This window comes from Cyanistes caeruleus, chromosome 11, assembly GCF_971803275.1.
Source record: "Cyanistes caeruleus chromosome 11, bCyaCae1.hap1.1, whole genome shotgun sequence".
NCBI lineage: Eukaryota > Metazoa > Chordata > Aves > Passeriformes > Paridae > Cyanistes > Cyanistes caeruleus.
In genome coordinates, this window is record NC_141711.1 from 2,143,689 (window position 1) to 2,167,353 (window position 23,665).

Consider the following 23,665-nt stretch of genomic DNA (forward strand, 5'->3'; position numbering starts at 1 on the left):
TTACAGACACAAGCAGACACAATTTCAGGAAAAGCAGAGACAGGTATGCACACACACAAATAACACAAAACACAGGAACTTATGGGACGTGCTGAGCCTTTTAAGCACTGAGAGGACAAACATTTCGAGGCACTCATCCCTTCTAAAAGGTATTTAATAGAATGGAAAAGCCTCACGTTTCCCAGAAAGCTTTCATGTACAGCTCATCGTTTTTAGACAAATGCTTTCTGAGCCCTCACTAATACAGTAAGTTATAAAAATTCTTGGCAATGCTGTTCTCATTCCTGAAGCTGCCATTTTTTAATTGACACTTCTGCATTATACAAGTAAAGGACACTGCTTTCCCCCTTTTTTTTTTCTAATACCTTCATTTCCCTTACAACTTATCAGGGAATTACAGACATTTCCAGGCATTAGTCTTAAAAAACATTAGCAAAGAAACATTTCAGGCCCTTAATGCCATGAGTTTTTAGCAGGCACTGAGCTTTTCCAAAGCCAAAATATAACTCAAAATGTGCTATTTTAACTTGCAAACCAAATATCACAACGAGGCCAGTTAAAAATTTTGCTTCTTTCAGCAAGACTCCAGTACACAAACACAGCCCCAAATTCTCAGTCAAGGGAAATATCCAGTCCTGGGGAGCCCAGCACAACTCCCAGGAGATAAAACACATCTTATAAGTAAGAATTTTATTATTCCAGCAATTTTATTATTTCGATCCAGGACTGAAAACTTCCACATCCTTTCCAAACCTTCCAAGACACACAAATATCCTGGAAGTGCCAAATATCTTCTTTCCAAGCTGAAATGGAGATTGCTGGGATGGACAATGACCACCATTCCCATACTTTTATCACAGCCAGCTCAATTATTTTAATTATTATTACTTTTAGAAACATTTCCTCACAGTGGCACAGAGATGTGGGGGTGGGAGCCCAGGGGTCACTCCTGCCCCCTCCAGACCTTTAACTTGGTTGGGATTTTGAGCTACAAAACAACCCCCAAATTTTTAACTTCCCTTCTTTCCTCCATCTGCAGTCCCACTCTCTAATTAGCTTTAATTATGATTTGCATCATCAGCCTTTGGTCTTGTCCCCAAGTGCTCACCCATCCCTTGGGGCTGACGACAGCGGGGAAGGGGAGATTCACTCCAGAACTCCCAGGAAATGTCACAGTCACAAAAATTTCACTGTCAGAGAAAGTTAAGGTTTATTCAAAGCCCTTTTTTTGGAGACAAAAAAAGTGAGACTGGAGATTCCACAAACTTTTCTTGGCAGCTTCTGGGCCTTTTAAGTGACAGCTTTTCTAAGGCAGTCAAACAAGAAAGTGCTCACTGCAGCCTCCCTCTCTCTGTGCAACGTTTTGCCTCCAGACTGAATTAAATATTCTGCAAATTCTACTTTTTTTTTGGAGTGTCTTTCAAGAAAAAGGGGTAAATTTTTAGATGATCCAATTAATTTAGTCAGAACATGGTTATCCTAATTAATCCTGCATGATTCAAAGACTATTTATGCAGCACAGCTGCAAGCATACAAAAATGTATTTATCCTAAAAAAAAAAAACCCTTAGAAAAGAAAGTTTCCTGTCTTGGTCCAAAGTCCATTTGACCCACTGGAAAAATACCACCAATTTGGAAGGAGGTTTTTAGAGCAATTTGCATTATTTTTAGGAAAGATTATCTTAAAGCCAAGATTCTGAAAGACTCTTCAGAAGTCTAAAGCACCACTCGAGACCAAGTCACAAAAGCTTTCTGCAGACAAAATTCTCATTACAATCAGCAGGGGTTTGCTCTCCTAATGAATATTTGAGTGAACTGATTGGAGTGCTCAGCTTTGGAGGTGGTTGGTGCACAAGATCTTCTTGACTGGATGATTTCCCTGCAATACACAGCATTGATCTCTTGGAAAACAGCAATTGTGGCAGGGCTGAAAAGGGTGGAAATGGGTGAAGTTCTACCCAGAGTGGCTCTCTCAAGTACAAATTGTTCTTACTTCAATGACACCGCTGAAAGTTCCCATCAAATAAATGATCCAACTGTTCTAACTCCTTCAAATAATACAGACAGGCTGGAATTCATACCCTCTTGTGCAAATAAAGTCAGTGAAAAAGAAATTAAGGAGTTCTTGTCCTCTTAAAATCTGCCTCGATTCAGAGCATGATAAAGTCGTGATCCAGAGCAGCAATAAAGGGAAGCTGAGTTACAGTCTGCAATAAGCAGACCCCACAGTGGAAGCTCTTCACAGTTCCTGTCATTCTCAGCAGATAACAACAACCAGCCCTGGGTTTTAATGAATAAAGGGCAAATTGCAGTTGTTCAATTAAAAGCATTTCTGTCTGTGCACCACCCGAGATCCTCGGCACATAAAGCGATGGCACCGAGTGTCACCACGGTTTTTATTGGCTCCATCAAAGCACTGAAGCGGGTTAGGGTGATTTTAGGAGCTTTCAGACACTTGGGACATTGCGTCAGTCCATCCCAAACTCCCGTGGAGTTGGAGAAGTGTGAAAAACTGGGATCAGACTCCAGAGGTTCCGAACAGGTTTAAACCCTGCGCAGACCCTGGGGGATGCTCCGTAAAGAATCGTCCCCCTCATCCAAATTCCTGCTGAGTGGTTTCAGCCCTGGTGCTCTGGAATTGGCCACTTCTCAACACAAAGTGCCAGAGGAGCTGCTCTGTGGGTTATTCCAAGTGGCACGGGGTGGTCTCTGAGTCCTTCCCAGCCCACCCTCCTACACCCCAGAGTTCCACAATCAGCCAGTTTTGCCACCAAAGCCGATACAAAACCCTTCTGCCTCCTCTCCCCCTCTTCATTCCTCTTCCCCACACTCCAGTTTATATCCTGTTCTCCTGCAGCTGCTTTTGCTGGGCTGTTTCATCAAGTGGATCATTAAAAACAACATTTCTCTGATTATATTTGTTTAGTTTTACTTATTTAAATAGGTTGATTCTCCAGAAAGGTCGCTTGCTCTTATTTCTCCTTTTTTCCCCCATGAAACAGAAAATATTTTAGTACATTCTTCTATTTAAACAAGCACAGTAGATTAATTAATGTATTTAGTCTCTGGAAAGCTTCTAAGTTCTGTCTAGCAGAAAGTGGCCATGAAATTTTCTAGTTTTTTCCCTGTAATTAGGCATAATAATTAGCACAATAATGCCCTTGTTAACATCCCTAATTATATGCAACTAGTGCATCAATAGCTCCTAGGAGGAAGCTGGTTACCTTTCCCATCTCCTGTGGGCACAGCAAACCAGGATCCTGTGCTGAGCAAGGACAGGCTGCGGAGCCAGAAATCAAACAGCAAAACTCCTCAGTCTAAAACAGCCCCAACATCAAAACCGCTCCTCGGAAAAGTCATAAAATAGCTGCCAGCCAGGCAAAAGAAACGTTCAATAAACCCTCTACATCAAAAGCAGCACCAGGTTCTCCCAGAACTCAAGTTTTGCCACTTGTTCTTTCAGACTCATTAATCAGCTCCGGCCCGGCCGCAGGTCCTGCCTCGGCTCTGACGACATCAACCCAGGGACCTCTTACATTTTTACATTTTCAGAGCATCCTGCCCTGTCACCGAGCTGCTCAGGTTAGCTCTGCTGGGAGGCTGGCTCATTCCAGGAATAGAAATTAATTAATCAGTGTATTTTCCGCCCCCGTGCCAGGAAAAACATCCCTGATTAAAACGCCGCGCTCAAGTTCTCGCAATCACTGCCGACACCGCTATTGATTAAATGGAAGCCTTGTGAGCACTTACTCATTTTAGAGGTGGATTTATTTCGTTCTTCTCAAACTCCTTTGTTTTAATTAAAGGGTGTGTTCTAGACATGCTGTTATTATATATTGAGAACACCTCTGTAAGACTAAACTATCTTTGTAGGAAAAAAGAGTGTTTGAGGATGATGGAGGCATTCATTCCCCAGCTGAAATCAGTCTGGAGAGCAGCATGCCTTGGAGGCAGTCACTGAAACTTGCTGTGGGAGCTCCAAATCCATCTACAACTCTGCTTCCAGACAGAAAAAACGCTTCAAACATGAGGAGTTGGGGCACCCCAAATAAATCCCACCGAGACTGCAAAGCCAGCAGTCTTTGCACCTTACTTGGCTGACATCATTTAAATGCAAATAAAGAAAGGAACAACCTTTTGGTTCCAGTCTCCATTAGCAGTCGTCCTCATCCACTTGATACACTCAAATTCCATGTTGTCCTTTCCATATTCTGTGGGATAGGACATCACACTTGCCCCTGCACCTTTTCACATCTCACTGCTTTCCTTTGTATCTTTACGGAGACAAATGTTCACCAATTCCTTTTGAAAATCCAAGACATTAATCCTCACATATTCCATTATAAGGAAATCATGCTAAATTAGCCCAATAATTACAAATTGTGAATTATCCAGTCAGGTCTGATAGATGAGAGCTTGAAACACTTTTGACCTTAAATATCTCATACATTTCTCAGTATTTTACTTATAGTACAATTGCATGGAATCCTCTGGGAGGACAATTCCTATAAATGTACATTCTTTAGTTATTTTGCCATTTTTAACTTACCAAAACCACACAACTCTTCTCAAGATGTCTAGAACATTTCCAAACCTCCGTGTGCATAAATTAGTGGTTCTGCATAAGGCAGCCCTAATTTATGCACTCACTATGGACCCAATTAGTTCCTCTGTTCCAGAATGCCAAACAGATTTCCTTAATAAAGCAGAACAGATCACATCTAATGTTTATATAGAACACCGTGCTTTAACTCTGTCACTTTGTGTCACCAACTCCAGGCTTTGAGAAAGGAATTCTCAATCAGCAGGGACACCTTCCATCATCCCAGGCTGCTCCAGTGTCCAGCCTGGCTTTGGACACTTCCAGGGATCCAGGGGCAGCCACAGCTGCTCTGGGCACCTGTGCCAGGGCTGCCCACCCTCACAGGGAACAATTTCTTCCCAATATCCAATTTAAATCTCTCCCACAGGATGAGGCTCTGTGATCTCACCCTCCTCCTGCCCAGAGCAGCTCCTTCCCCTCTGCGGGCAGGAGGTGATAACCTGGTATCAGACAGCTGTCAGGGACTCAATATCTTCATTATTCTCTTGGTAATATTTTAACCACTGCAGCCCAGCTGGTTTCACTCTTTGGTTGAGGCTGAGCCATGCCTGAGTGCTCACAAGCTGAGGCTCCACCAGGGAGCTGAGAGTAACGCGGTGAACTGGGAGAAAAAACAACCCAAAACTGCTGATGACGTTTGTGCCTTTGATATTTCTCACTCATACTGGGAAGCAGAAACCCTGCCAGGCATCTCTGTGCTGTGGTGATTCTGCTTCAGCTCCTCTCTCTGCATTTATAACTTACTTGAGGCATCTCCCATGAATTTACTTTGCCAAGTTTTGGCTGCCCCAGGTGCCGAGAGCATCACGGAAAGCACCAGGGACCACATCAATGTGGTCAAATCCTGGGAAGGTTTAACTGTGTTCAGGTTTGCATCAAATCTCAACCAAAATATTGACATCAAGCAGTGCTTAATCAGTGTAAACCAGCTTTTATCTGTGAAGAGGACCATAAACTGATAAAGAAACCAAGTGGGGAACTGCTTCCCTGCATCCTCCGTGAGAAGAGTCATTTAAGACACTGCTGTCCCACAGGAAATATGTTTACAGGGGCTGTGAGCAAAGCCATGCCTGATGTACAGTGGCAGGATGAAGTGCACTACATCACTTCCCATGACAAGCAAATAATTTTTCACCTTTCAGGCATTTATTTCAAGCAGATTAATCAAAATGAGCCGTTTGGGTTTTTATGGACACCTAAATTAGTTAAACTCTTCTACCGAACAACCTCTAGTCAAGACGCTGATAATAAACTGAATTCATATAAACATTTTACAGCAGAATAACAAAAACCCCCACATTTTATAGTTCTAATGAGAATCCTATACCACCAGAGATGATGTAAAATGATCCACCTGCAACAGACTTGATCCAGTGAGTGCTCATATTTTGCATCCCACAGATCCCTTCCAGCCCCAAATGTTGCAAAATCCTGGCTAAAAACCACGCATATTTTTGTTCAGGTATGGTTTGGTTTAAGTGTACAACTCTGCAATGAAGTTTGGCATTCTTTAAGCAGAGGGCAGTATTACATCAGGAAATGGATATTAAAGTTACCTGCTGTACAGCATGTGAGATTACAGCTCTGCAATTTAACAGACATATTCCAGGTAACTGATTTTATGGATATATAAAGTTTCAGAAACTTCAGCTATATTCAATTATGACAGAAAATTATAGCCAGGAGAACACTGCAGCCTCCTCCTACACTTTGCTAAGAATAAAAAAACCCTTCTTGTCAATGCATTGTTTTACTTTGACCAAATCCCTTTAATCCCAGAGGGTTTACCCTTCTCTCCTCAAATTAGCAGTACATGAAATATAAACATACCAGCTACTCTGTCCATTTATCCTCTAAATCCACATGTGCTCCCATCCCTCTTGGACCTGGCACTGCAATCCTCTGACAGGAATAACTCCTCTGAGCATCCTTTGATGCTCCGGTCCTTTTGGTTCCTGCAATCCCCAACCCTGCCCCTCTTAACGGCAAAGTGGGAGCTGAAAACCCAGGCAGGAGATAAAATTCCCCAGCCTTAGAACTTTTCCTCCTGCTTTGACATTTGTGTAACATTCAGAGGCCTCTTGCTCACACAGAGATGTTCCTCTCCTCCAGCCAAGCACTTCAGATGGGAAGAATTATCTATTCCTCACTGACATCTTCCACTAAATGGAACATTTAATTAATTTGGTCCTAGGCCAGTCTGATCTCTTTTGCTCGCATGAAGACGAACAGGACTTGTAACTCTCTGGCACCGTTTCTTCTCCTCCTCCCCCTCAAAAGGAACTTTAGTTGTTTACAGAATAGATACAAGAAAATCCAAGCTGCTACAGTGACACATCATTAGTTAAAAATACGCCACAGCATAAAGAGCTTTAGTGCCGAGAGCGCATCCGAATGCGGAATTACACGAAAATGGCTTAGGAAGGAAAATGAAAGTCATCTGGAAAGTGGTGATTTTTCCTGCTACAGGCTGGAACAGAACAAAAAAGACTGCAAGCACTTTGTGCTACTGCAGAAAGCCAACTTTAGTGCAATTAACCAAGTTGAAAATACAGTATAAAGGGTTATAAAAATACTTGAAATGTACTACCAGCTCTAAAATGCAGATGGTAAACAGAGGGCATGAGGAGGGGGGGAAGGTCTCAAAAGCAAACCCAAAGTGCAGGTCCCTGGCCAGAGCCAGCGTAACCAGCAAAGACAATTTGTGATCTGCAGCGAGTTCCAGGAAGCACTGAAGACAGAGAGGTGGAAATGCAGCAGAGATGAGAGGAACTCCTGGGGAGATTCCTGTGCAGAGCCCAAAGCCAGCAGGGCTGAGAGCCACAATGAGCTGGGACTGCACAGAGCACAGCACAGGGAGCCAGGCTGAGCCCCACAGCTCGGCTCAAAACCACAGAACCTCCAGAGCTGGGAGCTCTTTGAGAGAGAGAAGGGGCTCAGCTCCTGCCTGAGCTTGGTGGTGATGCTGCCTCACAGCCCCGAGCTGCTGGGGGCTCAGAGAGAGCCCAGGTTCTCATCTCAGGACAGGAATGTGGGCAGAGGCACTCTGAAATAAACCACACCTTGGCTTGAAATAGAGCTCAGACTAAAAGAATTCATTGAAAAGCAGCAGGTGAAATGTAATCAGGTAATGGCAGCTGTGCAACACCTGCAGAAAGATTTGGGTTGGAAGGGACCTTAACTTCCACCCAGTGCCACCCCTGCCATGGCAGGGACACCTCCCACTGTCCCAGAGTGCTCCAAGTCCCATCCAGTCTGACCTTGGACACTTCCAGGGATCCCAGGGAAGCCTCATTTCCCCTGTGCCAGGGCCCACCATCCTCCCAGAGAATTTCTCTCTGACCAATCTTCCACCTACTGACATCAGAGCAAGGTGGTCCCAAGCACACCCAAGGCATGTGGAATGCTGGAGAGCTGAAGATCACACAGTTTAAGATCTTGGTGCATAAAAAGAAATTATGAAAAATATAGGCCTGTAGCTGTACCAAAAGGAATTACCAATATGAGATTGTCAATAGTGGGGGTTTCAGTTCCAGGGACATAACAAAGCACAGCCCACTGCAGCTTCAGTGCTGCCAAACAAGTCACCAAGAAAAAGTGAGGGAGATGCTCTAGTGACATTTTAAAGGAGGAAAAAAACCCCAGAGGTAGCTCTAATCATCATCCTCTGACGAGGTGTTTTAATTCTAGGATAACAGACTGTGGCAAAACCTAAATAAAAACAAAGAAAATCAGGACACATCTGTTCAGCATGAAAACGTTTTTTTCCCCCTGTCTGCTTCCTGTGGAAGAAAAAAAGACTTCAAGGACTGTGCTGGAGATAAGATCTCCTGTATCAAAGCAGGTGATTCAGTAGAATTGTGATAATTCTTGTGGAATGAGAGGAACGAAGATTAAGAGGAAAATGAGGAAATAAGAGATCTTTGAACTGCTTTGAAGTAGGGCACCGAAAAGCTGATCCAAATTCCCATTAACTTCGGTAGTGCATGAAATGCAGTTTACTGCCTGTATGGCTCCATGCTCTGGAAATTCCAACAGTGGGCAGTTAAACTGTGGAAATACACGGATTACAGGCAGGGACAAGCAGCACAGCTCTGCATGCTCAGAGCTGGCAGTGAGTCAGCAGCACAAAGGAAAATACACATCTAATAGGAACAGGGACACAGGGAAGGACTGGTGGCCAGGAGTTGTTTGGTGTGAAGAGGAATGAAAATAGTGGCTGTGAGACTGAAGTGATAACACCTAAAAGATTTTAAAGTGGTGAGGGAGCTGAAGTGATGAGAAAAGAGCAGAAGGAATTACAGACTGGAGACAAAAAATGAGTCATATTCCAATTCCTTCTCTGTGCCACATGGTGTATTGAGGACAGCTGCCACTCAATAAATCCTAAAATAACATTTTACTAGAAAACTTTGAGCAGGGCAGTTGCACTGCATCACCTCTACAGATCCCTTCAGAATTCAACAAAAACCACCAGAATTTGCAACATGGTATAGGCAGATTAATCATTTAAAAATAACATTAAGAGAAATCAAAATATGCATTTCCAAGTAAGAAGATAAAGATGTAGTTCTTAAAATGGTACAAACAGGAACAATGATCAGTTTGAATGAATCAAACCAAAACCATCTTATTTTCCTTCTCAATGAAGAGAGCTGTGATCCTGAGAAACTAAGACTCAAAATTCAAAGAAAAAAAAGTTTAAAATTGACCCTAAAGAATATTTCTCCTCCCTTCAGTTGGCAGATGGATCCTTTGAAGCAATGAATCCATTTGCCAAACACTTCCAGGAGGACAAGGGATGCAAATTTTCACCCAAGACCAACATAAAGACAGAGAAATCAGGGAAACATTTCTTCAGTGACTCACACTCCAACAACTTTATGCAGAATCACATCTATCATATTTTTATTGATAATTAAAAGGGTGACAAAATCAGTTGTAGCAAAGATTAGACTAAACATTTTAATCCACAAAAGGAAGATTAATCTGAATTCTAGATTTCCTGAAGAACCTTTGTGTCTGTTTGAGTTGTTCATTTTGAAGTATCAAAACTTTTAAAAAGGATGAGTAAAATCGAAGTGTGCCACAGTGAACCATGAGGGGTTGGCAGTATAAAGTGGTTCATCCAGACATTCCTTTAGTTTGGGGTTTCCTAATTTATAGCCACGTTTCTCAGTATCACAGAATCCCAGGTTTGGGTTGGAAAGGACCTTAAAGCTCATCCAGCTCCACCCCTGACACCTTCCACTATCCCAGGTTGCTCCAAGCCCTGTCCAACCCACCCTTGAATCTCAGCAAAGAGTTTAATGCTACTGGTATCAAAGCTGGCAGCAATAATTCCATGTGCCACAATTCCAGCACCAAAACAAACCCTCATGTTTGCCAGTTTAGCATTTTTTTGCCTTATGAGGATTTGGGTTAAAAGGAGCATGAGAGATGCACTGTCAGTACACCTCATTTTCATCTGTAAAGTAAATGTTTAATATTCCAGGAGTTGGAAATTAATTTCCTAAATGTTAATTGATGCTATTTCAAATCGCTGAGGGCACATTGAAGGCATTTCAAATGATTAACACAAGATTTGATAGCAAAGAAGCCGTTTCAGTTATGGCCAGAGCCACAGCCATTCCTCCCGTCCCACCTGCAGCAAGAAACGCTCACTGAAAACCAAGTGAAATGGTGGAATTCAATCTGACTAAAATCCAACCATCTCCAAGCTGATTTGGTGTCCTTCACTTGAGGACAGAGCTGCTTTTAGGGGTGTTTCAGGCTTTTTTTGGATTTGCACCGTGGACATCACGGATGACACAAGTGGAGGCTGTTCAAACCACTCAGCCCCTCACGAGCTCATCCTTAAATAACCAAAATGATTAAATAATCCAAATAACTTAAGGAAAACACCATCATAAAAATCCCCCAATTGATTTGCAGCCCCACAGCCCGAGCAGCACTCCCAGGGGGCATTCCTGTTCCAGCCTGCAGGATAAACCACAACTCTCACCCCAAATAATCCATGGGAAAGTGTCAGCGCCAGAAGAGTGAGCAGTACTCCAAACTCCGAGGTGTGCTGGGGAAAACTCATCTGTCTGGGAGGAAATGGGGACTCTCCTGGCTGCAGCACCACCACTCCAGCATATTTCAGGAGCTCTACACTCACTTAAGCACCCCTCGAGGCAGCAGCCACCACGAGATCCGGGATGACGGATGTTCCGTCTTCAGCAGCAAATCCTACTGTGATTTTAATTGAATTCCAGCAGCCATTTTATTTTTTTCCAGAGCCTCTCCACTCTCTATTTCCTCCTTGCTCCCAGTGATTCAGCAGTTTATTCCTCACTACACTAATCCCTCCATAAGACAGTTTCTCATCCTTTTCAAGCAGTGCTCGGGCCAGCAGCTGCCCGTATCGCTGGTGTTTGGGGCTCTCTTTTTTTTTATTAAATAGTATTTTATCTCAGATATGCTTTGGCTTTCAGGCTCCACCACTTTTCCAGCCATGAGGAGCATCATAAGTCCTCACAATGCACGGGTCCTTTCTCTCAGCTCAGCTGGTGACAGCATTGCAGGAATTAAAAAAAAAGGAGACAGAAGAATGGAAACCTGGAGCCCAGAGGATCAGAAACCAGCAGTGACACCTGGAACCTAAACCAGCTAGAAATGTTCTTCAGAATATCTGGAAAACAAATGTTTGCTGTTTACAGGGGACTCCACAGAACTGCCAGCTCTCTGTTTGAGTCACTCACCTAAAAGGTGCAGAAATTCAGTGAATAAGAGGAAAAAAAAATATAGGGAAAACAATCTGTGAGGACCCACCTGTGCCAGCAGCTCCTATCATTCACTAACACCTTGGAACCCAGGCTGAAACATCTTGACCCAGCTATTTAGGCAGAGAGGCTTAAAACTCAGTCTAGTGACTCTTTATTGTAGTAATGAACAGTTTAAAAACACCATAATTGCTTCTGACCATAATCATCCAACAGCCATGAGCTGTTTATCTCAGAAAAATTAATCCTCAAAGGGTGACCCTCATGTCCACAACGTGTTCTCAGTCATGGAGAGTGATTGATAAGTTATTCCAAGCCAGTCCACAGAACCACTGGTAGAGGCATTTTATCATCAAAGCTCCTTTGCCCTTAATCAAAGGCTAATTCAACATGAAATACTTAAATATGGGCTGCATCACAAGATAAAGTTAGCAACCTTGAAAAGGTTGGGAAATGGCAATTTGCACACACAAACACAAGATTGAGAACTCCCATCATAACCTGCCTCATCAATCATGAGCAGCAGTGGCTTTAACAGGACTATTTCCAGAGTATATTAAACTTCACGACATCTTAACCTTCTTGTAAGGCCACAATAATCTCTTCTACAATATCAAACAAGTGCAGAAGGGCAGACTTGCTTTGTGCCAAAGTACACCTTGTGTCAGATTTCAGAATTAACAGCCTTGCTGCTTCCCCAGACATTCCTTGGTGTCATTTCAGCCCCATATTCCCACTCAGGGAACACAGACAACATATCTCACACATATTCCGAAAGAAAATACTCTGAAATGCTGGAATAAGGCACATCCCTTGACCTGTTTATTACCTGTTCTTCCAAAATCTCTTTGTAAGGAAAAGATCTGGCCAGGCACCTGTGACTGAACTCAACCTTATCCTGAGTTTTGTTCAAGTATTTATCATGATCTTAGGGTGGAAAATCAAGCCATGAGACTCCATCTCCCAAATATTATTCAAGTTTAAAAAAAAAAAAAGAAACCAGCAAACCCAAATGCTCCAAATCTCAATCAAAATGCAGACTCTGCAATAATTAATTACAATCAGGGTTCCATCAAAAAGCTGCCATTTCACTCTGCTTCAAAGCCAGGATGTTCTCCCCCAGCTCCTCTAAAAAACACAACTTAATCCACAACAATGTGGAAGTTTTGGTGATTCAGTTTATTAAATTACTTTAGAACAACTGTCCCTGATTTAATTTTGGGGGTTTTTGGGCAGCATGAGGAACCCAAACTATAGGGGGAGAAGGAAGCAGCCAAGGAAAGGGATGGCAGAGAGGCACAGAGGGTGAAAAGCAGGATAAGGGAATCAGGCTGGAAGCAGGAGATAATAACAAGGAAAAGAAAGGACATAGCAGATTTTCAGAGGATTGGGAAAAGAGTAGGAGGACATGGTGGCAGACACATCTGACAATGAGGAGCCAGGGAAGGAGGACAGTCAGGGATCCTGGGAAGCAGAAGGATGCCTGGAGATCACAAACAACCCTTGTCTTTGAAGGAAGGATCTAAAAATCGCATGTTGGAGGCAGTTCAGTGTCCATCCAAGTAATCCTCTTACATGCTGACCCCCAGCACTTCCAGCTGAGCCTGTTCCCACCTGGAGGGAGCGGCAGAGCCAAGAGCTGCCAGACACAAATAATCACACACCAGGCAAGGGGGAAGCTGCCAGTGGACAAAACCAGTCCCAATCTTGTCAAACCGTGCCCTAAAACCAGCTGCTTTTCAGACTCTGCTCATCAGAATCTCCTTTTCCACAGCTCTTACTTACCCAGCACATTGGGTTTTAGGACATTTCTCCAGCACAACTGTGCATTGTCTGCTGGTAATAATTCCAATTAAAATTACACTCTAAGCCTGGTTGTGGATACAAAGCACAGATGCTACAAACTCTAAGAGGACTGTTGGCCTGTCACTGTTTTAATTAGCTTGACAGGTAATCAAGTAGAAGTTTGTAATTACACCACTACAACACACAAATGTTTCCTTTCAAATCCCTACTTCTGGAGCCACTTTGGTCAGCCACAGCCAGTTCTGAGCCACAAGACCAGAAGCAAAAGCCCAAACGTGGCTTCCTCAGGGCCTGGCTTTGACTCAGCAAGGCCCATGTGCTGCTGAGGAGCGCGGGAGAGAAACTCCTGCCCTCCCCCAGAGATGAAATATGTGTAAAAGCTGAATCTGCAGTCCCCAAATGTGTCATTTTGTCAAGTACAGCAGAGTGTGTGACCACTTTTCCCTAAAAAAACACGCTGTGCTTGCTCTCTGAGAGCACGACGCCGGATCCCAAGGCTCGCTGCCACCGGGCCAGGGCCAGGCTTTAGACACACAAAGTTCACTTTTTAGGATATCTCAGCAGCTTGGATGATATTGCTGTTCCCACTTCCCACATGCCCTAAGAACCCAATTCTGCCTCGTGGTGCTGTTCCCAGAGCCAAACATCCCACAGGGCACTGCTGACCTTTTAATGGCTCACACTGACAAAGTGCTTCCCCACATCAGCTTTTATTTCAAATACCCCTTCACTCCCAATGCCCTGATGCCTTTTGGGGTTACCTAAAAACAGAGGCCAGGCAGAATTAAGGGAATAAAAAGCAGTTCTGTTCACTGAAGGGTCTTCAGGGACATTTAGGACAGACAAAGCCCCCCAGGGCCTGCACCCAAAAATGGTCACAGGTTTCACACTTTTATAAGTTTGGTCCATTTGCATTTTGGGGGTTGATTTTCCAATTCCAGCTGCAGGGAATGAAGTCATTTAGCCCAAGTTTGCTGCCCCCAAGTCCCTTTTGTTTCCATCTCTGGGGCCTGAGGCAGTGAGGTGTCCTTGATTGCCAGGCCTGGAGAGGAATTGCTGTGTCTGCCCAAAGTGGGGAAGCAGCAGCTGGCACTGGGTGTGGAGTTTGGAGTTCTGCACTAAACAACTGCAGGGTTACACAGAGATGGGAAATAGAAAAACTAAAATCCTAAGGCACCAACATAATGGAGGAATTTAACCCAAATTCCAGTCACATCCTCACTAATGAGGAGTGTTTACCCAAGAGTTAAAGGCTCTGTAAACAGAAAGCAATTTCCATCCTCCTGTCTGGGGTGGTGTCAGCATTAGCAAACCATTACCAGCGTGCCCAGAACTGTCTGCTCCAGTCCTCCACACTTCCTATCAAACTGGCATTTAAGGATTTGGAATGCAGAACACAAGGCTGCAGCCTAAAAATAATATCCTGAGATTTGATCCTGCACTTCTTATTCAGGCTCAATTAATCAAGGTTGCCTAAGTCTTCAGAAGTACTTTTCATCAGCAGATTGGAAACACTTCCCACATGAAATGGGGATCAGCGTCTCCTTTTTACTGTGGGGAACCTGAAAATGAGATTTCACCTGAGAAAGAGCTCTGAGGTTAATTTAGGAGTACTGTCCAAAGGGATGAGGAGTCCATTATTCAAAGTTATCTTTTATATTAAGAAATAAGCTTTTCCTTTCAGACCACTAGAAAGACTAGAAAGTGATCTATCACAGGATTTATCATGCTGTCTTTGAAAACCTCACACCAAGATAGCACAATCCAAAAGAGCCAGGCTGAATGAGAATATTTACTTGATCTCCATCTTCAGTTTTCATTGTGAACACCACCCAGGACTTAGGAAGAGCTCCCAAGAATTAAGAAATTAAATATTTTTGTCAGAAACCATCTGTAGTCTCTCTGAACAGATACAGTAATAACATCTAAAACTAAGAAAACAATTACTTTTCAAATAATTGTAAATTCTGAAAACATCTTGTTCTCCTTTGGAAATAACATAATTCAGACTTAAAAGCATGTTGGAAAAAAACCTCCTCAAGATAATTTCAGGTTCTATAGAACAAAACTCACCTCTCCACTAACAAGATTGATTCCCTTTGACATTCAAACTGAGAGGCCATTAAGAAAATTTGAGCTCAGAAACACCACAGGTTTTTTTGACTAATTCAATTGCAGAGTCAATCATTCAATGATTAATTAAACACCAATTTTGAAAATCTCTTGACAAGAACAGTAAGAGCCTAACCAGAAAAAAAACAACAACTCTGACACATTATTGATAACAAGATATCAATATCCTTTTGAAAAAGACTCATTCTGTCACTTCCATACATCCTGTTAAATATATATAATTTACAATTTTCCATTTACAATAACAGCTGAAGGCAAAGTGTTCCACATTTTCCATAAACCTACCAAAGCAGAATTGAATAAATACAACATATACACACCACTAAGAACTTAAATGAAGATTTATATATTCTTTATAAAAGGGAAATCAAAACCCCCTGTCAGGGCACAGAGAAACTCCAGGGCAAATTCTTTAAAGCACAAACAACACAAAGGAGATTCTGACATTCAATGCAATGATATTAAAAATAAGGAGAAATTAGCACCAACACATCAGAATTAGGATTAAAGAATTGTTACCTTCTCCAGTGCATGATATGTAGCCTTCAGTCAAATTTCCAGTACCTGTAAGAAGAAATTCAAATGGAACGTTGGTTATACAGATATTTTAAGACACTAAATTAATTCTCTGTTATTGTTAATTTGTTTTGCAGGGAAAGAGGCTGCCTTGGATTACTTTTATTTGCTATTAAAGTGCCACGAGACAAGAGCAGCAACCTGGTCAGATCCTTTTCCACTGCTTGATTCAGTTCCCCCCAGTCCATGAGGTCTCTTCTCCCTGCACACCACCCTGGGGTTCAACCTTTCCACCTGGAACCACTCAAACCTTGATTTTTCCGCCTCTGACTCCACTAAAGGCTGAAAATCTTCCTCTGATAACTCAATGCTGCTCTCAGCTGACAACCCAAATCCCACAAAACGGGCTGAGGCACAGCCATTTCCCATTAGATCATCCAAACCAAATTTATGCCAATGAAATTGGGAAAAGAACAAGGAAAAACCAGGAAAGTTATTCAATACATGCTTTAAATCTAGAGCTTCACATGTTTGGTAGCTGGGCATGGGTCACACAGAGAACATATGGCAAATAGAGATGATGTTTATGAAAGCAGAAGTCAGTGGGCACCAGAAATGCAGCAAAAATTATATAAGGAAATAAAAGTTTTGTTGGTTTTTTTTTTTGCACTATCAACACACCCCAGATAGGAGAGGCACAAAAGGAAGTCTGACATTTTGCCTGAAGATAAGCACCCATTTCCTGGGCTGTAGCTTGAATTCCAATTTCATGTGATCAAGTCACAACAAGAGGACACCCCTGCTCCTGTAATGGTTGATGGCTACCAAAGTCCCTGAAAACTAGATATTGAGAAGAAATTCCTCCCTGTGAGGGTGGGGAGGGGCTGGCATGGAATTCCCAGAGCAGCTGTGGCTGCCCTGGATCCCTGGCAGTGCCCAAGGCCAGGTTGGACAGGGCTGGGAGCAGCCTGGGACAGTGGGAGGTGTCCCTGCCATGGCAGGGGTGCGTATGGATGGGCTTTAATAATCCCATCCAACCCAAACCTTTCTGGGATTCCATGGATACAAAAAGCTGCTATGCCACATTCTGTACTGGGGAATTGCATCCCTGGTAGTCTAAGGGGATATTTTGCCTTCATTTATCATGGATGTACCACTCCCACCCCTCAGCAGCTCTGAGCAAGGACGTGGTCTGACATCTCCCAGCCTGAGATCTCCCATCTCCGCTCACAGACCAGCTCCCCGCGGCTTGCACAGCTCTATTTTCCACCTGCATTTGCTGGAGGGAAGAGCTCACTCCCAGTTCAGGAGACCTGGAGGGGAACAGGTGGGATCCAGCGCCAGCCCCGGGTCTGGGAAAGCTTTTCCATGAGAAACAGGCTGGAGGCAGGCAGAGCCAGATGGAGCCCCACCGAAGTGAGCACAGCGCTGGGGAGAGCGGGTAAATATTTGACATTCCGAGCTACGCTAATTAGACATCGAGAAGAAACGAAAGGTTTTGTACCAATCAAAATATTACTCTATTTACTGTAACTGTTCAGCTTAGCACTTCACTCAGGGAAAGTTTGGGAGAACAACTCGCACAAGTTAAGCGACGCTCCAACACCAACGTTGCCGCGTATTTTTAGACACCTACGAAGCCGCGGCTGCCGAAAACAAAGAGAAAAACCTGCAGCTTGGACTCAGCCAAGCTTGATCTCCTCAGAACAGAGAGATTTCCAGCCCATCCGGCTCCCAGGCAGCCCTGAGCTCCCGTGGGCACGCGGGGCCCGGAGCCAAGGCACAAGAGGTGTCTCACAGAACACCTGCCACACACAACCTTCAGAGCCGCACCTCACCACGCTCTGGGCTTTTGTTTTTCCATCCCTGTCGTGCCTGTGTGCAGAACCGAGCGCGGGTGGCTTTTTTTGGAACGTACGTGGGAGACTCTGGATGAAATCTTGGGTTTTTTTCTCTTCCCCCACACCCCCAGCAGATGCAGTTACTACGAAGCTCAGTGCTGCTTTCTCCTGCTGGAGCTGCTCACGTTGGCTGGGTACTCACTCGAGCACAAACCCCCTCTCCCATATGCCCAACCAGTGCTTGGGATGCTCCATCATTTTTGGCCTCAAGGAACAGGTGAGTGCTTGAAAAGCCTCCACATTCTGATTCTGTCTGCTTAGCAGATCAAGCCAGCAGCATGCAGCCACTCAAATCCTTCTGAAATTGCAGGTTCCAACAACAGGAACACTTTTATGGACAATTTCTTGAAACAATCTGCCTTGGCAGACAGATACTGACTCAAACCAAGGAGGAGGCACATTCAGAATATTCTGTTTTCAGCACAGGATTCCATCCCACAGGAATTGCAAGATACTCCAGCTGAAACCTGCGGATTTGGTGCTCAAGTGGTGACCTGGCAGTGCTGGGTTAATGTTTGGACTCCTCTCAGAGGGCTTTTCCCACCTTTAAAATTCAGTGTTGGAGATGGTGATTAAATTAATTGTACATTATCCTCACCAGCAGAACCGAACCTGAACTTCCAGGCTGGAAAACCTAAAGCTTTTAAATTATATTTCCCCCAAACATCAGCAACGCCCAAGCAATTTTTCTAAATAATAAAGAAACCTCCCCTAGCCTGGAGGGTTTGGCCACAGCTTCCCAGGAATTCAAACCCACACCTTCATCCCAAGTGGAAAACAACCTGGAACAGGCACTGAGGGGCACAGACTGCGTTCCCTCCCTCAGGTGACGCTACAGAAGACAGCACAGTAAAATCTGAATTTAGCAGGTTCAGTATTTTCCGCCTCCCTTGTCAACAGAAGGCTTTGAAAAACAACTTCAGAACACGGAGAGGAAGTTGTCTCCAAAGGAAAAGGCAACAACACTCTTTTAGTGCAGCTCCCCAGTCACCACTGCAGTCGTTCTTGAAGCTGTAACTTCCAAAAAAACCTAAGAAGAAACTCAAGTTTTGTGCAAGCCTCATTTCATGTAAAGGAACAGCACATCCTTCAAGAGGGGAAAAAAACCGACTTAAGGAGAGAAAATAAAAATAGAGAGGATTCATTTCACAGTAATACTGTGTATTTGCACAGAAAAATTCCACTTTTTTTTTTTTTTTGTGGAGGCAGTTCTTTGGGAGCTGGCAAGAGGGAGCACTGATGAGAGCCTGGAGAAGTGCTGATCTCTCCTCTGCTGCCAGCAGAAATCCATACATCACGCTCCGAGTTTGTATTGACACAAACTAATGCAGACGGGGCTGAAAGCAGCATTCCCAGAGAAACCTGAGCTGCATTTCCCACCTGAAGGATTTTTTGCATCATTTGCAGGTCCTGCCATTCCTAAGGCATCTTTCCTCAGAGATGAGGATACCTGGAGATGAGGCTGGGGAAGGGGTGATGCTGTTTGCCTGGGGAAAGAATCAAGCCTGGCCCAGGACAGGGACATTAGTCAGCATCAGGCTGGGATTCCTCATCCCAAAATTCTCACTTGGGCACTTCAAGCACACAACAACTCATTTGCTGATGATTTTTTATCTTTTTACTGTTCCTGGCTCTGTTGTGGGTTTAGATTTATGGAATCAGCCTCCTCTAGCACAGCTCTGCATTGCCTGCCAAAGCATAGATTTGTCCTATCTTCCAAATTCAGTATTTAACCAAGATGAAATTATAAGATTTTGTATCTCTGCTTCACTCCAGTCTCAAATTAGACACTCCAGGAGCCCTCAGACTGCAGATTTGTCTTTATCTCAACCCCCCTGTACACTGTAAAGACCTTTTTCTGCTCCCATTTTCTAATATGAACTTCCAAACCTTCCACACAATATTCTTTAATTAGGCTAAAGGAACACCAGAACCACAATCCTGTAGACTATGGGCTCATTAATAAATGTTAATAAATAATCAAGTGCATCTGAACCTGCTCTTGCTTATCTTCATTTCCAGCAGCCCTCAGGAGGAAAGCTGCTCTGAGAGGACATTCCTTGGACAAAATCCATGCCCACCCAGCTCTGCCCTCATCCTGGCTCTGCTGCTTCTCAAAGCAAAGGCAGAGGATGAGAACTCTGAATTTTCACTGCCTGGGTCAGCATCAGCCACCAGCCTCAGCCCAGCCCTTCCCCAGCATCCCTCCTTCCCCCTGCTCACCAGCGGATTGATTATGGGAGCTCAGAGGAACAGACAGAGTTTTCTGGAGCTGAAATACAAATCCCATGTGCAGAGGCATTTCCTGTGCATTTAAACACTGTTTAGTGAGTCAGCCAAAATCATTCTGCAAGTGTCATCTATCTCCTGAAGGAAAAACTCTAACAGCCTAATCCCCAGCACAGCTCTCCCAGGGACTGAGGGCTTTCACTTCCAAGCTAAATGCTGTCAGAATAGAGATCTCATGTGATTTATTCTAACAGGAGAAAAAAAAAAAAAAAAAAAAGAGAGAAAAAAAAATCCAAACTCTTATTTGGTCCCATCAGGCGGGGATGAGTGTTACAAATTTATATTGGATTTTCAGCCTTTACAATTCCATTTGTTCGTCGTCGTTTGCTTCACAAATGAAAAGAACACTGAGATTTCTCTGACAATCTCTCCAAGCAATTGTGGTGTCTATATTTATAATCAATATGCAGCCATGCAGGTCAAAGGGATTCACCAGCTGATTCCTAAATTGAACTTGTAAGGTGCATAACCCTTAAAATTGTCTCTACTGCTTAAAATCGGTTTTCCTGCTCCATCAAATAAACTTTTACTGACTGTAAAAAAACTTCTACTGACTGCACAGAGAAGAAGCACCTGTTAGCAAGATGCTCCCCCTAAGCTGTTCCCCCCAGAGATTCAGGTGGAGAGCCCAAGTATCAGGAAAAAGCCCAGGATAACTCCAGGAGCTGCACTCGGGGAAGATGATGTGTTCACCTCCTTCCTACTTGAAATGCAAAGTAATGACACAAATTAAATTGGTTTTCATTGTGTGAGCGATGCCTGTGTCTCTCCAAAGTGCTGATTAAGAGATCGTCTTCTCATCTGCATGGAGACCATCAAATTCCAGAGGTTTCTGCAGCTGCACTTGTCAGGCTTTGGTGACACAAAGGGACAATTCTGACACAGTCACGTTTTGGGCTGAGGCTTTGCCCTTCCAGCATAAAACATCCTCGTGTCATGCTCCAGCAGGAGAAGGGGATGGGTTGTACCAGCTCCTCTTAAGGAAACAACCACATTTCAGTCGCCATCACCATAAACTGCAGGTTTATAATCTTGATTTTAATGAGGTGTCAGCGTAGCAGCTCTAAAGATGTTCAAGAGCCAACCGGTCCTCAGGGAGCTGAGGTTGTGTGAGCTCCCCAAGCCTTCCCCAGCCCCTGCTCTGAGACAATCCCACCACAGCTCCACAAAAACTGATGGCATCTTCTAAAACTTCTGGATTTCTGTGCTTGCTAGTGGGCCAAAGCCCGGCTCAGCTGATGGCAAAGAGCAGAAGAGTCCAATGTCACATCTTGGCATGGGAGCTTAAGCAGAACTCAGCCAGGCAAGGCAGGGCACCAGCAGCTCCCCTTCATTCCCTGTTCCCATCACTCCACTATAGAAAATGTTTTCTTACTGGAATTGCAGCACCAGAAGCAAAAATTTTAAGTGATCAGAAATGTCTCTAATCACCTGCAACCAATTACAAAGCACCAAACACAAAAGGTCACCAATAAAAAAACCAAATCAGGCACTGAGTAATTAATGTCTACACAACACATAATAATTAGCAGCCCTGACAGTTCATTTCCCAGGTTTTACCACTGGGCTTTTATCTGAGGTGACAATTCAATGCTTATTTGCCAAGCTAAGGTATGTACTCACAGTCCCCTGATTGCTGTAAACGAAGGCCTTAAATATTTACTGCTAATAAAACATTTCCAACTTTTAGCAAAATTATCTTCCAGCACTCAGCAGTGAGATTTTTATGACCTTCTGTGGTGAGGAATCATCTTGTGCAGCAAGATAAAATGGATCTACGCCCACAGCCTCTCCTCGCTGGAGCTACAGCTCCATCACCATTAAATTGTTTGTTTTGCTTCTTCTTAATTTGTTCCTTGTCCTTGCAAACCCGAAGACATTTCGGATCGCCCACATCCTCCCTCAGCACCATGTTCTCCAAAAAAACAAGGTCTAGTGCCTTCCAAGTTGGTTTCTTTGAAGAATTGCTAAGAAGTTGCACAAGTAGGTCAGGCAGTGCAGAGACACGGGGAGGCTGCAGAGGGGTTTGAAGTTTCATGTGGCCACATCAACCAAAAAAAAAAAAGACACTTCCAGGTGCTCACCCCCTTCCTTTCATGTGGAAAAAGCAACAGGATGAGTAAGAGATGTAACTTTCTGTTGCTGTGTTCCACCAGCACGGATCAAAGTCAGGTGAGCAGAGATGTGACAATGATAACGCCAAAAAAATGAAAATCAAAGCTTGCAACGCTGAAGAGGAAGTCCCAGAGATTTGCAGGTTCTCAACATAAGCTGGGGGGTGTTTGAGGTGGGAGCCTGCTCACCCCAACAGGGCCTCAACACAAGCAGCATTTTTCTTTTTAATTTTGTTTTTTCTTTAACCCATCGTTTTGGGGAACAAAGTGGGTGGAGCTGAAGTTTCACTGTTGTATTCCTATTTATTAATGCTCTGAAAACCAGCAGAGCCACTTGAGCTCTGCTCCTGATCTTGGGGTCTCACCAAGAGCCCTGGAAAAAGTTCCCACTGTCCCACTGGAAAGTGGATATCCAAGAAAACCTCTATTCCAATGAGAAAAAACTCTCTTTTTTTAAAAAAAATCTGAATTGTACCTAACCAGGACTGCTGCATTATCAGTTTTTAGGACAATTATTTAACAAGTCCTCAATGCCACTTAGGAAACCTGGAAAAAAGCCACCTTGGCATTCAGAGCCAGCTGGCAAAGGTAATAAAATCCAGGATTTTGAGAGCAGGAAAATCATACATGAACTACCAAAAATATCAATATTTTTACCTTATTGAGCTGCTCTAAGCAGTGGACACAAAGGAAAGCAAGTAAGAGTAATAAAATTGACATGGCATCAGCAAGAGCCTCCCAAAAAGCTTCCCAAAAGCAGGAGAACATCAGAAGTGACTGGGGAACAATAAACTTCCCTTCCCTGCAAAAAGCATCCAGGATTTCTTGGGCACAGCAATTCCATCTCTAATCAGCAATCCACGTTAGGAAATTGTGTCTCAGTCAAACACTCCCAGAGGATTCATAAAATACCCCAAAATCTTGAAAAACTGGCGATAAAATACAACTTTTTCTAAGGTAAGTTCCTGATGAATTATGGCTTATAAATGAAGTCATTGATACATCCAAAAAAATCTCATTATTTAGGAGCAACAGACAGCAACTAAAGTTGAGTTCAAGCCCAAAACCTACGAGGAAGAACAAACCCAGAAAGGAAGTTTTGTTTCCTCTGTTATTTCCACCAGCCCATCAGAAATAAACCATTGTCCTTCAGATGTGACAAGTGTAAGCAGCACATCAAGACAAAAAAAAAAAACAATTTATTTAGTTTAGCACCATCTATTTAATGCACAAATCACATCATTTTACAAAAACTAGATAAATCCTGAACAATGTGTCTAAAATACTTTCAAAACACTCATTAAAACCTAGAGATTTTAGGGAAGGCCACGTGTATTTATCACCCACAACCAGCATACTCTAAATATTAGCTGTAAAATCAGAGGAGTTTCATGGACAGCAGCAAATTGCTGCCTTCAGATTTCTCCTAATTTAACTAAAAATGTCTTCATGAATTTCCACATAACAAATTCCTTGTCCTGCAGGAAGTTACCTCCCTTCAATTCTCACTCCTGGAGCAACACTCTGCAGAAGAACCAGG

General features: G+C 43.5%; 1 protein-coding gene across 7 annotated transcripts in view; it reads right to left on the minus strand.

Annotated features, from left to right (window-relative positions):
• Nucleotides 1-23,665, minus strand: part of LOC111934941 (contactin-4) — a 263,405-nt gene that overhangs the window by 213,089 nt on the left and 26,651 nt on the right. For 3 of the 7 annotated variants that reach the window (XM_086846907.1, XM_086846912.1, XM_086846910.1), the window contains exon 2: nucleotides 15,825-15,869. The gene's annotated coding sequence lies outside the window, so the exon portion shown is untranslated. Of the gene's footprint in view, nucleotides 1-15,824; nucleotides 15,870-15,981; nucleotides 16,156-23,665 lie in introns of those variants that run through there. The other 4 variants (XM_086846908.1, XM_023935096.2, XM_086846909.1 and 1 more) reach the window with 3 other exon arrangements.